This window comes from Rhinopithecus bieti, unplaced genomic scaffold (genome assembly GCF_001698545.2).
Source record: "Rhinopithecus bieti isolate Rb0 unplaced genomic scaffold, ASM169854v2 scaffold_12049, whole genome shotgun sequence".
Lineage (NCBI taxonomy): Eukaryota > Metazoa > Chordata > Mammalia > Primates > Cercopithecidae > Rhinopithecus > Rhinopithecus bieti.
This window is the reverse complement of record NW_016807278.1, coordinates 425-15,293: the sequence shown is the minus strand read 5'-3', so window position 1 is coordinate 15,293 and position 14,869 is coordinate 425. Positions and strand designations below refer to the sequence as shown.

The 14,869-nt window shown below is 37.4% G+C and overlaps 1 pseudogene across 1 annotated transcript in view; it reads left to right on the top strand.

Moving 5' to 3' along the window:
* LOC108535110 (complement component receptor 1-like protein) overlaps positions 1–14,195 on the top strand; it is a 31,595-nt pseudogene extending 17,400 nt beyond the window's left edge. Inside the window, exons 5-7 of the transcript XR_001887132.1 lie at positions 10,629–11,034; positions 13,825–14,002; positions 14,093–14,195. The product of XR_001887132.1 is annotated as a complement component receptor 1-like protein (transcript). The remainder of the gene's footprint in view (positions 1–10,628; positions 11,035–13,824; positions 14,003–14,092) is intronic.
* Positions 14,196–14,869: the final 674 nt, after the last annotated feature.

Below are 14,869 nucleotides of genomic sequence, written 5' to 3'. Positions count from 1 at the left end.
TGATGCTTTCAGTTTTAGCAATCAATAAAATAAAAATTATTTAATGTTGATTTCAAGAAAGCCACAATGCTAACTGAAACGTTAAGCAAACAAATAGTCTTTTTCATTTTTCATGTCTTACATTGGCACTTGAAGACTGCTCGTTGGGTAAATTGTGATTATTCTGAGCTAACTGTCTTAACAATTCTGCTTTATATAGTATATAAATTTAAGATGCACTTCTTACATTAGTGGGATTCATGTAAATATACATAAACAGATCAAACATAAAACCAGATCTAAGGCTATGTCTTTCTGTCATCAAACTCAGTATCACTGATCACATTGAATTATTAATTTGAATATTTAATTTCTTTTGCTTGATTATTCTTGGAATTTTACTTGGTTTAATGGATGCAGTTATGTTACAAATTTAAAATATTCTTAGTTTTATTTGTACTTAATATTATACTTAAGTGATTTTAGTCTAAACATTTTTTCTTTAAATTGGATCTAAATATTATTGATAGATGAAAGTTTTGCAAAAAATCCTCATGAAAACAACAACAAAAGATTCCTCTCCTTTATTCAAAGGATCATGAAGAAGAAATTCCAACTAAAAAAAAAAAATCCTTGAGAAATATTCCACCCATTCAAGCTGTAGTAACACTACTGTTAGCCAGATAAAACATACACTTTTGAAAATAAACATTTTATTTGGTGATTTCCCAATACCATAAGAGTAGGTGATAGAAGCCAATGATTCATTTTTACTGCTTATTTTCAAATGAAAGCTGTAATCTTCATATCTTATTTTAGAGAAGTACTGAAATATTGCATTATGAAATACATTCATATAACTGCTACACCATATTCTTAGAAATGTTCTTACTATAAGCAGAAATTCTTACTTTTCTTGTCTGCCTTTGGCTATGTTTTCAAAATGTGTGCCTTTTGAGGATGTTGCAATAGGAATACTAATATTATTGCTGCTAATAATGCTAATGAAGTAGAGCTGATAAAGCTTTAGGATTTATAAAATGCTTATAAAATGTTTTCTCCTATGTTAATTCTCACAATGGTATTTTGAAGAAGGTCTATGACTCAATTTATGGGTAAAGAAATTGAGGCAGAGAGGCTTACCCAAGGTCATAGAGTTAGTAATTTAGCAAAGGAGACTTTATCTTGCAACTTCTAACAATTAATTATTGCCTCTTCTTTTGCCCCAAGCCTTTCTAACAGCCCTCCTTCTGTCCTTCCTATCCCCAGTTTCTCTCCGTTTCCAGATGATCCTTCATGAAGCTACAAGAATCCCTTCCTTCCTTCCTTCTTTCCTTCCTTCCTTCCTTCCTTCCTTCCTCCCTTCCTTCTTTCCTTCCTTCCTTCCCTCCTTCCTTATTTCCTTATTTTCTTTCTTCTTTATCACACTGGCTAGGACCACCAGTGTAACATTGAACACTGGTACCAATAGATGCCATCCTTGTCTTGTTCCACATCTCAAAGTTAAAGTTTAAAACATTTCACCATTAAGTTGGTGTCCACTGTAGGCTTTTTGTAGATAACCATTTCTGAAATAAGGAAATTCTCTTATATTCTTCATTGTTAAAAAAATTTTTGGTATTTGAATCATGTTGAAGTTTATCAAACACTTTAGTTTCATATCTTGATGTAACCATATCTGTTTCTCTTTTCTGTTAATGTAACAAATTGTTTTGAGTACATTTTCAAAGGCAAATGATTTTGAATTTCAATTTTATATTCTTAAAATAAATCATCTCAGTCATAATATTTAATCATTTTTATATATGGCAAATATGCTTTTATGATACATTTTAGATGTTTCTATTAAAATATGATTCATGTATCATAAAAGTTACCTTTTTAAATTATACCACTTAGTGGTGTTTAGTACATTCACAAAGTTGTGCATTACGGTCTGAACGTTTGAGTCCACCCCAAATCCATATGTTGAAATCCTTACCCCTAAGGTGATGACATTAGGAAGTGAGGCCTTTCAAAGATGATTAGGTCGTGAGAGCAGAGCCGTCACAAATGGGATTAGCGTCCTAATAAAAGAGGCCCAGAAGAACTCCTTTTGCCCTCCCGCCATGGGAGGAGATGCTGAATCTGCCAGTGTTGGTCTTGAACTCCCCAGCCTCCAAAACTACGAGAAATAAATTTCTACAGTGTACAAGCTAATCAGTTTATAGTGTTTTGTTATAGCAGCCCAAATAGACTAAGACATTGGGTAACCAACACTGCTAATTAATTCCAGAACACTTTCATCATCCCATTCCTAACATATTTGAGAGATTAGACTATAATTTTCTTTCTTGTAATGTCCTTAATAAGATTTTGATATCAAACTTATGACAGTCTTATAAAGTCAGCTGGTAGTGTTTCATATATTTGTTTCCTAGTAAGGGTTTATATAAGATTGGTATTATTTCTTGTTTAAAAAGAATTCACCAGAAAAGCCATATGGCCTGGAGTTTACTTTGTTGGGAGGTCTTTTTTTTCCCCCAGCAATTTTCCTGTACCATGTAGACTTTTCGCTGAAGTATAACATATATATATATAGTAAAGTGCACACATCTTAATTATGCAGTTCAATGGATTTTTACAAAGTAAACGCATCCATGTAAAAGTCACTCAGATTAAGATATAGAACACTATCAGCAGCCCAGAAGCCTTCCCGATGCCCTTTCCCAGCTATCTTCCCAAAATAACCAGTATTCTGATTTATAACACTAATAGTTTTGCCGCTTCCTAAATTTTATATTAAAGGAATCAAAAAATAGGTACTCTTTTGTGTCCAGCTTCATCTCAATGTTATGTTTGGAAGAGTCATTTTTGTTTTTGCATGAAGGATTGTTGGGTCTTCTTTATGATTATGTTGTATGTCATTGATGATCCTGAGTACCTTTTCATATGTTTGCGAAGTGCCTATTCCAAACTTTTGCCTATTATTTACTAGTTTGTCTACTGTTTTATTGTTTTGTAGAAGTTCTTAAATATTCTCATGTTTTCTAATAAATGTAACACAAACATTGTCTTTCAGGCTATGGCTTTTCTTTTTTCCTTCTTAATGATGTCTTTTGGTTACGAAAGTTCTACATTTTAATAATATTCAATTTATGAGTGTTTATTTTTTTCCAGTTACTGCTTTTTCTATTCTACTTGAGCAGTTGGGCCAAGTGAGGTGGCTCATGTCTATAATCACAGCATTTTGGGAGGCCAAGGCAGGAGGATTGCTTGAAGCCAGGAGTTCAAGACCAGCTTGGGCAGCAAACTGAGACTCTGTCTCTACAAAATAAATAAATAAATAAAATTAGCTAGACTCAGTGGCACATGCCTATAGTCCCAGCTACTTGGGAGGCTGAGGTGGGAGCATCCCTTGAGCACAGGAGTTCAAGGCTTCAGTGAGTTATGGTGGTGTCACTGCACTACAGCCCAGGTGACAAAGCCCTGTTTCTTATGGATAGGCAATTGATCTAACATCATTTATTAAAAAGACTATTCCTTGCATACTACAATGCAATACCACCATGACTATAAGTCAGGTGACCTTATATGTGGCTCTCATTCCAGAGAGGTTCTGTTTCATTGGTTTATTTGCCATACATTAGTTTATCTGCCATACTATAATGGCAAATAAACTATAGTCCTGCATTAAAATTTTAATTACTATCACATTACATTAAAATTTGATATCTGGTGGCATATATCTTCTAACTATGTGCATCTTCAAGATTTACTTGGTGATTCTTGGCCCTTTGCATTACCATATAAAATTTAGAATCAACTTGTCAATTTCTACATAAAGAATCCTACTTGAATTTGTAAAAAGTTTCTGTTGACTCGGTAAGATCAATTTGTGGACAAGTAAAAAATTTACAGTTTTGAAGTTCAAATTTATGAATATGATATATCCTCCCATTTTGAAGTCTTCTTTAATTTCTTTTAATAATGCTTGTTAATTTACATTATAGAAGTCATGTACATATTTCATTATCTTTATTTTACATCTTATTTTTAAAATTTCTTTCTCTAATTATTTACTCTCAGATATGCACCTGTTTCATCTCAGCTCCAGCAATTTTGTTAAATTTACTTATAAATTGAATAGTTTACCTGTCGATTCTTTTGAATTTGCTGTGTAATTATGTCATCCATGAATCTGACAAAGTTTTTACATTTTTTCCTTCCTTATGGCTTTTGTTTATTTCTCTTGCTTTATTACATTTGCTGGAAACTCCAATACAATATTGAATAGAAGAGATGATACAAGACTACAAGGCTTTTAATAGTCATCATAAATCATGATGTATGCTGTAGTTTTTGCATGATATCCTTTATTAGATGAAGGAAACTCCCCTTTATTTCTAATTACTAAAAGATTTATAAATGTTTGTTCTAATTGATCACTATGCATGTATTGAGATTATCATGTTTCTTTTTCACTCTGTGAATGTAATATATTACATTGACTGATGTTTAAAAGACAAACACTGAATTCCTAGAATAAACGTATGTTGTTTGTGATGTGTTATAAATGATTATCCTATGTATGGGGAGTATGCGTGTGTGTGTGCAGGATTGCTCATATTTTTATTGTAACATTGTAACATTGATTTAATGTTTAAAATCAGTCAAGGTAAACCTCACTTTGATCATTGTATCATCCTTTGGAAATATTACTGGATTCAGTTTCATAATATTTTGTTTAGAAAATTTGCATTTATATTCTCAAGAGATCTTGGATTATAATTTGCTTTTATTTTAATATCCTTACCAGGTTTGGGCATCAAGATTATGTTGGCCTCGCAAAATGTGTTAAAAATTATTTATTTTTTTCTAGTCTCTGGAATGATTTGTGTAACATTAACATTATTTTTCCTTATATGTTTGGAAGAAGTCAGCAGCGAAACAATCTGGACCTGAGGGTTTGTTGTTGTTGCTGTTGTTGTCAGGATTTAATTTCTTTAATAGCTATAAAACTATTTATTATTTTATACCTTATTGAATTCATTTGGGTAGTTATATTTTTCAAGGAATTTACTCATTTTATTTAGATTTCCTAAGTTATCAGCATAATGCTGTTTATTATATCCTCATACTAGCCTTTGGATGCCTGTAAGTTCTGTAGTGATACCCTTACGCTCATTAATTTCTGATATTGGTAATATCCTTTGCTTTTTTTTCCTTGATTAGTTTTACTGGGGCTTTATCAATTTTCCTAAGCTTTTCAGAAAAGCAACTTTTAACTTTCTTGTTTTTTCTTTAGTGTATGATTATTTTCTCTTTTATTGATTTCTGCTTTAAGCTTTGGGTACTCCTCCATTCCTAAATTCTTGACACTAATTAATTTGTTTCCAACCTTTATTTTTCTAATATGTACATTTAACCTATAAATTTTTTCCTAAAACTGTTGTATTTATTTCCCACAATCTTTATATTTTTATTATCATTGTACATAAAAGCTTTCTAATTTCCCTTTTAATATCTCCTCTGACCCATAGGCTATTTAGAAGGGCATTGCTTAATTTTGAAATATTTAAAGATCTTATAGTTACCATTCTTTCATTAATTTAATCATTTGAGACCTCTTGAGATGTGTTTTATAGCCCAGAATACGGACGATTTTGGTAAAATGTTACATATGCACTTGAAACGAATGTAGTTATTTTGCTTCACTTTCTAGAAATGTCATTTAGGAAAATGTGGTTTAGAACAGTCTTTTTGCCCTCCACTTGTTCTCTCAGTTACCAAGAGGCATGTGTAAAATATCTGTATTAGTTTCCCAGGGCTGCTGTAACAAATTACCACAAACTTGGTGGCTTCAAAGAAGAGAAATTTATTCTCTTAAAGTTTGGAGGCCAGAAATCCAGTTAAGAGGTCAATAGGATTGGTTCCATCTGCAAGCCGGTTTGTGCCTCTCTCCAGACTTCCTTCCGGTGGCTGCTGGCAGTCTTCGATGTTCTTTGGCTCATAGATGCATCATTTCCTTCTCGGCCTCCATCTTCTCGTCACCTTCTCCTCTGCATGTTTCCTTTGCTCTTCTGTCTCCTGTAAAGACACTGGGCATGAATTTAGAGGCCACCCTGGCAATCCAGGATGGTCACAACTCAAGATCATTAACTTGATTGTATCTACAAAGACTCTCCAAATTGGGTCACATTCACTGGTTTCAAAGATTAGGACACAGATATTTTTTAAGGAGGACAGTGGTTATTCAACCCATTACAATCCCAAACTATGACTATGAATTTGCCTGTCTTTCCTCTTTGTTCTAGCAATCTTTACTTTATGTATTTTAAACATGTTATTAAATGCATGAAATTTTTGGTTTATTCTTTCTGCTGAATTGACTATTTTATCATAATGAAATATCTCTCTTTACCTCTCATAATACTTCTTGCCTTAAAATCTACTTTGTACATTAACACAGCTACATAAACTTTTTTTCTTGTTTTCATATTATGTGTGTTTTAAATCTTTTACTTTTAGCCCTTCTTTGTCTTATATTTAAAATTTCTCTCTTATAAACATCATATAGTAAGAAATTTATCCAGTATTTTATTGTTCTATTTTCCCCAGTAGCTTTTAAGTTATTCTTAAATGACTACTCTAGAGATAGACATCCTTGATTTACTATAGTCTACTAAAATTGTGCTTTTACCACTCTCCAAACAATGCAAGTACCCAAACTATTAATATTTAATTCCATTTGTCTTCCCCCTCTTTTTGTATTGTTGTCATACATTTTGCAAAAAGAAAAGCTTCAGCTGAATTAAATTTAAAAGAGTTTAATTGAGCAATGAACGATTAGCAAATCAGGCAGCCTCCCGAGCCAGAGTAGGCCAGAGACTCCAGTCCAGCTGCATGGTAGAAGAGGATTTATGAACAGAAAAAGGAAAGTGATATACGGAAAAGAGAAGTGAGGTACAGAAACAGCTGGATTGGTTATAGCTCAGTGTTTGTCTTATTTGAAGACAGTTCAAAGAGTTGGCCACATTTGATTGGCCAAAACTCGATGATTGGCATAAGAGTAGTCTACAGTCTGTTTACATCTTCACTTATTATAGTTCGCAGTGTACAGAGAAACCTTGAGGCTGAGCTTAAACTATGTAAGGCTTTAGGCTACACTTGATTTAACAAATTACAGATATTCTATATTTCAGAGACACTATATTTCAAAATAAATAAAAACAGTATTTATTTGCATTTACACCGTAGTGAATTCTTAGAATTTTTATGTTACCTCAGCATCTATTTAGAATATGTTTAGCTTTCTCATGCCAGAAGCAGAGCTTAGTCACCCTTATTGCCCTTTCCAGTTCTGTACCTCCTCCCAATTTTCAACGTGGTCGAGCCAGATATCTGCCTTATGCAACTGCCTCCTGGTGACCACCTCTCTATGGGACAGCTAGATAAAACCTACTTGACTAGCGTCCCTGACCTCTGTGCCCTGCATGGACTTCGCAGATATGCTGCTGTGACCACCTCTCAGTCGCAGCATGCCTTCCTGGAACATGTGCCTGCTTTCTTTAAACTCACCAGTTAGAACTCCCCATGGGAGATGCCTGCTGGGTCATACTCTGGTCCCCAATAAAGGCGTTGGCCGATGGGTCCCCTTCTCTCTCTCTCTCTCCATTCCTCGCAGACCAACCTTTGTGTGATCTTCAGGCATGCCGTGTACCCCCAGCCCGTAATAAAATCTTTACTTGCATCTTGTGTTTCTTCTAATCATTGAAGAGGTTCTCTCTATCATAAAGATCCTAAATGAAAACATACCCATATATGAGCTCTTTCTGGTGTGTTTCCTTCTTATTGCAATTCTATCAATTCTGTATGAAACTATTTTCCTTCAGCCTGAAAAAGTCTCTGGCATTTTTGTATTGTAGATCTTCTGACAACAAATTCTTTCAACATTTTTCTAATTGTGGTTCCTTTGAAGGTTATTGTCCATGTTTCCTGGTTTCTTTTAAAATGGATTACACTTTAAAATAGATTTTTTACAATATTACTGTGTTGTGTCTAGGTAAGAATTTCTTTGTATTGCTTGGGTTTGCATAGTTGTTGTTGTTTTTTTTTTTTTTTTTTTGACAGAATTCTCTCTTATCACCTGGGTTGGAGTGCAGTGGCATGGTATCTCGGCTCACTGGGTTCAGCCTCCTGGGTTCAAGTTATCAGCCCACCTCAGCCTCCCAAGTAGCTGCGACTACAGGCCTGTGCCTCCATGCCTGGCTAATTTTTATACTTTTAGTAGAGATGGAGTTTCACCATTTTGACCAGGCTGGTCTCGAACTCCTGACAGGAGGTGATCTGCCCACCTCGGTCTCCCAAACTGCTGGGATTACAGGCGTGAGCCACCACGTCAGGCCTGTATAGCCTTTTGGATCTGTAATTTAATGATGTCTTGCATCAGTCTTGGAGAATTCTCAGTTATTACTTCTTCAAACGTTGTTTATGCTCTGTTATCTCTCTCTTCTCATTGAGGGGCTTCAGTTAAACATGTTAGGCTTTATTCTTCTATGTAGTTAGTCTATTTTTTAATCTTTTTATTTATTGGTGCTTTGTTCTGAGTATTTTCTTCTGTTCTAGCTTCCAGTTCATTGATTTTCTTTCAGATTCTAATCTGCTATTAATCTCACAAAAATTCTTAATTTCAGCAATCATATTTTACTTTTAGAATTCTAGAGTTTTTTTATTTTCCAAATCTGCCCTCTTTTGTGACAGAGTCTCATTTTGTTGCTCAGGTTGGAGCACAGTGGCATAATCACAGCTCACTGAAGCCTCAACCTTCACAGGCTCAAGCAATTCTCCCACCTCAACCACTTGAGTAGCTGAGAATGAAGGTGTGCACCACCACACCTGCACACCCGGCTAATTTTTTTCTTTTTTTTTTTGAGATGGGGTTTTGCCAAGTTGCCCAGGCTGGCCTCGAACTTGAGCTCAAGCGATCCACTCTCCTCAGCCTCCCAAAGTGTTAGGATCACAGGCGTGAACCACCACACCCCACCCTGTTCTTTTTAATAGTTTCTAGTTCTTGCAAGTTTCAATTATACCCTTCAACAGGTCTGTAGTTCTAATGGGTCAGTTTCTGTCATCAGTAATTGTGTGTGTTATTTTATCTCTCCAAGTATCTGGTTATCTTTGTGTGTCAGGAATTATATTTGAAAATGTGTCTGTAGAAATAATGTCAAGGCCTTAGATAACCCATCTTCTTCCAGATAGAATTTTTGTCTTGTTTCTGCAGGCATCTGGGGACATTAGCAATCTAGGACCACTCTAATTCAGTCTCAGGAACTGTGATTTTCTGGGGCCAGCCACAGTACCAGTACTTGAAGTACTAGTTCCAGTCTCTGAGACAGCAGATTTATTTTCGGTTAACCCTGATTACCACGGCCTAGTTCTTGTGTCCTCAGAACACATCAGAAGGTATTGCCAGGCTTTCCATTAGGGGCAGGCCCTGGACTTCCATTGTTGTCCCTTAACTTCATGAGACAATCAAAAGTCTGTTCAGTCTCTCAGTTGCCCAGTCCTGATACAGCTGCCCATTCCCAAACAATAAGCAGCCCAGTTGCCAAGCCCAAATACCCAGCTATCAACTGGATTTTCATCTTCTCCTAGATCATGGCCCAGGAATGCTTTACTAGTTTGTTAGCTTTCTGATGCCTTCACAGATAAATATTTTTGATTTTTCAGTATTTCTAGCCTTTTTTGAGGGTGGATGGTTGGAGCAATATTTTATTTGAGTTACTATTACTAGAAGCAGAGCCTGAAAAATTTTAATTTTAATTAATTCATTCATGTTCAAATTTATCTGATTAAATTCACTCATTTTTAATTCCAAGTTTTTTGGGATTTGGGTTGAAGTAATTTTGTTCTAGTTTATAGCAATACAGTATACTATGTACTATTGCTACATTTTTAAATGTATTTAGGGGTTTTGGTGGACTAATATATGCTCACTTTTACACAGATATCATCTTATGATATCAAACTTAGATTTGATGAAATGAGTTGGTAAACTTCATATCTTTTATATGCTGTGAAACCTTGTAAATTACATTTGGAAGTATCTTTATAATGAATTTTGGCAATTTGTATTTCCATTTATATCATTTTAGATCTTAAAAATATTTAACCCCCAGTAATCTACAGTTTTATAAATGGTCTCATAATATAAAAGAATATGTTTAGAATTCTTTTTCCCACTGTGTATATTTGTGTTTTCTCTCCAATCCTTGTAATTTATCTTTCAGGCAAATTGTTTTTGTATTTTATTTTCTAAAAAAGCTAACTCAGTTAATAACAAAAATGGAAATTAAGAAGGCAAATGGGAAAGAACAGGGGAAAACTGTATAAACTCTATAACACCATGATTCCAATCAAAGAGCTATTTAAATCGAAAAGAATTGGAATCGAGTGAATAACATGCATGCAAATAGCTATAGCAAAATCATATAAGTAAGAAAGGCAGCACTGAAGTTACAACTTTATAAAAATGTAACCTTCGTGTTACAAAGATAAAAGCAAATAATGAATGTAAAAATAAGCTAAAGTTTAGTGACTCATGAGATAGCTTGTCATTCATTATTTAAACTGACTGTTACTTAACTTTCCTTCGCTTTTCCCCAGAAAATTTCTTGTGCGCTACCACCCGACCATAGACAACGGAGTTTCTTTAGTGCCAACAAGAGTATTTTCAACTAATTGGATCTGTGGTGACCTACCACTGCAATCTTGGAGCGGAGAGAAGGTGTTTGAGCTCGTGGGGAGCCTCCATATACTGGGCACGGCAGCAATGAAGAATCCAGTGGCAATCTGGACGGCCCGGCCTATGTGCATTATACCTAACAGGAATGCAGCGCCTCCAAATGTGGAAAATGGAAATATTGGTTATCTTCCAACAGGAGCTTATTTTCCTTAAATGAAGTTGTGGAGTTTAGGTGTCAGCCTGGCTTGTCATGAAAGGACCCCACCCCGTGTGCAATGCCAAGCCCTGAACAAATGGGAGGCCAGAGTTACCGAAGCTGCCTCGCAGGGGTGAGTCTGAACTGAGGCCTAGAAGGCCCTGCAAATGACATGCATTGCTGTTGGATCAGGAGATAGTAATTTGTTCAGGGGAGGGACGTGTGTAGCTGACAGGGTCGGAGCAAATTTTCTAGACAGTGAACACGAATTCAGCAAGGTAGTGTACATACACATGTGCTGGAAATTGAGAAGCCAGAGCTCAACCTGGGCAAGGAATATGATGTTTCTTTGGGGTTCTCATAAACCAGATCTGTCAATTACTTTTGAGTATAATAATTTTGATACAAAATGATTCCCTGGCCAGGCACTAATACAGCTACATGTGAATTTAATCCTTAAAACAGAAGTTATTAGGGTAGTTAACGCAGTGTTCTATGTTTGTCTGTTTTGTTTTGCTTGAGATACTGTCTTGTTCTGCCACTGGGTTGGGCTACAGTGGTGTGATCATGGCTTACTTCAACCTCTGCCTTCCTGGCTCAAGCAATTCTCCTGCTGATCTCCCAAGTAGCAGGACTATCGTGGCATGCCACCACCCTGTTACGAGATTTTATGTTTTTTTTGTAGCAGATAGAGTCCACTATTTAACCCGGCTGGTCATCAAACCCTCAGCTCAAGCAATCTACCCACCCTTGGCCTCCAAAATGCTGGGATTTATAGGCATGAGCCAGCCCATGCCGGGCCCCTCAATGTTTTACAGAGACTATGTGCCTTAGAAGATTAGATAACTTTCTAAGATACTAACTTGGCAGACAAAACTGGAATGCAAGTCCGCTTCACTCCAAGTCTTGCCTTTGCTAATCAGCATCCAGTCATGCCAATCAAAACTACTCTAGATACTTTCAAGGAGGGAGGGATTTCACGCCAGGTGTATAGTCTGTTCTCACATCCTATAAAGGAACTAGCTTGAGACGGGTAATTTATAAAGAAAGAGGTTTAATGACTCAGAGTTCCGTAGGCTGTACAGGAGGCAGTGGCTAGGACATCTCAGGGAATTACATCATCCGGTGAAGGCAAAAAGAGGAAGCACGCATATCTTCAATATGGTTGGCAGGAAGAGAGAGAGAGCAAGGTAGAAAAGCTGCTACACACATTTTAACAGCAGATCTTGAGAGAACTCTATCACAAGGAGGCACTAGGGTGATGGTGCAAACCATTAGAACACCTCCATGATCCAGTCACTTCCCGCCAAGGCTCCTCCTCCAACACTGGAATTACAATTTGACTGAGATTTGGGTGGGGACACAGAGCCAAACCATATCACAGCTAATAGGTCACAAGATGTTATGAAGGGCGCAGGAAAAGCAATAAAGAAGGCAGAGTTACCAGAGATCAGGGAGCTGCTGTGGCTGCCAGTCTAGAGCACAGGAGCCTGTACTGATGGCTGAAATGGCGCAGCCCCTTCCCCACATGAGCCAGGCAGCCCTGAAAGCTGCTAATGCGCAGGAGGGCCCACCCACTGCTGCCAGAATGCAGCTGATATTGTTGGAGCCAAAGTCATTGGCAATGGCTAGAATTGAGCGTAAACTGCTCACTGAAGGGCCATCTATATCCGCCGCTGCCCGAGCCAGCCTCTAGAAGTAGAACAGATTCTGCTATCATGCCGTCCTTTTAATTCGTATATATGCGCTCCAACTGGCAGAACGCTAACCAGAGCCGAGCTATCAAGGAAGATAAATGATGTAGTTTTAAGGCTTCCATTGCTACGCAAGTCCGAAGCAAGTGCAAAGTGTGACTGGGAGCTTGGGCCAACAGAAATTAACGCAGGACAGCAACCAGTCCAATATTACATCCACCGAGGCATTGATAGTCAGAGAAACAGCATGGGTGATGAACGCTGAAAATGGACATTACAGCATCAAGAAGTATTCTACATACTTCCTTAAAGAAAGTCATTTTTCTAGTCCAATCCTCCATCTGAGTTTGAGAACGCTGAAGTCCAGAAAAGGGAACTGGTCGGCTCAAAGCCAAACGAAATATTTTTTCCCAATTTTATAAGCAGTTTTATGTAATTTCAGTTGAGATTCCAAATGTGTTCTGACTTCCCGAGATCAGATAACTATATTAAGAGAGAGCCAGCGCTGGCCATTACAATATGTTGCATGCAATTACACTCTCATTATGGTGAGCAGTAGGTCTTTTAGATTTTGTTAACAGTTGGCCCACTTCTTCAGCCGGAGTGAAATGAATGACTAAGGCAGCACCTTGCTTCAACTGCATGAAGAGATGAGAACGCCATAGTTCTTACCACCTGCTATGTTCAGGGTGGCCACTGGAGAAGGCCTTGACAGGAGATGAGAGTGAGATGATGAGGACGGCTGTTTGTTGCACTGGTGTCGACAGGTGACGAGGGAGCCATTAGATGAGACATGGGCAGGGGCACTCCTTTATTGCCTAAAATGAATGCAAGACCTAAATTGGTGATGTGTTCTAGAAAGGAAGTATGAAGATAAGAAAAATCCATCATGTCTCCCAATTTTTGACCTGGTGAACAGTAATTGGAGCATTCTAGAAAGAACTGTCCATTGCGAAATCTTAGTGGGCACACCTTTAGATGAAAGAGCAATGAATTGGGGATAACCTCTGTTTTAGTCACAGTTCTGCAAATGTGTCAGTCTATGACTGACGGCAGAACATCTTGCCTCCACCCCTGTGGTATTAGTTTGTTAATCAATATATTAAAGCTGTTATCTTCCTTTATTATTACATAGATTTGTAATTATTATTTCCCTTGGCCAATTTAACAGTGAGAGAAAAGTTATTTTCACACAATTAGGCACTATTTTGTTTCCTCTCTCCCCCCAGTATGTCAGCTGCCTCCGATGTCCTGCATGGTGAGCGTACCCCAAAGGGACAAGGACAATCTTTGGCCTGGGCAGGAAGTGTTCTACAGCTGTGAGCCCGGCTATTGACTCCAGAGGGGCTGCGTCTCTGCGCTGCACACCCCCAGGGAGACTGGAGCCCTGCAGCCCCACATGTGAAGGTGCCTAGACTCTTATCTGGCTTGATATTTTGCCTTGCGTCTTTCTTCTCCACATGCCAATTTTTTCTGTTCATTTTTCTTTTTCTCCAGTGAAATCCTGTGATGACTACCTGGGCCAACTTCCTAATGGTCATGTGCTATTTCCACTTAATCTCCAGCTTGGAGCAAAAGTAGATTTTGTTTGTGATGAAGGGTGAGTGTGAGCTTGCCTGACCTGCTGGACATTGAAAATGGGGCTGGGAATTAGTTTTAAAAGGGGACATTTGGTTTGGCTTAAAAGAAAGACATACACACACACACACACACACACACACACACACATTCAGAGAGATGAACTTTCAAAAGTATGCATAGGAAGAAAGGAAGAAACGTATAGAACTAATAACATGAGATATGAAGAGGAAACTGGAACATATATTAACCGGAAAGTTCAAAGGCAAGTATAACTACTGGTTATGAATATATAGGTAACACATTAAGTAAAAAATATCAGCCAGGCACGGTGGCTCATGCCTGTAATCCCAGCACCTTTGGGAGGTTGAGGCGGGCAGATCACCTGAGGTCAGGAGTTGGAGACCAGCCTGGCCAACATGGTGAAACCCCGTCTCTACTAAAAATACAAAAGTTAGCTGGGCATGGTGGCATGTGCCTGTAATCCAAGCTACTTGGGAGGCTGAGGCATGAGAATCACTTGAACCTGGGAGGCGGAGTTTGCAGTGAGCTGAGATGGCACCATTGCAATCCAGTGTGGACAACAAGAGTGAAACTCCATCTCAAGAAAAATAAATCATATTTTACAAGCAAAAACGAATATGAGTAATTTAGAGAGTCCCAGAAAAAAATTGCAAGTAACAAAAGCTTATTCTA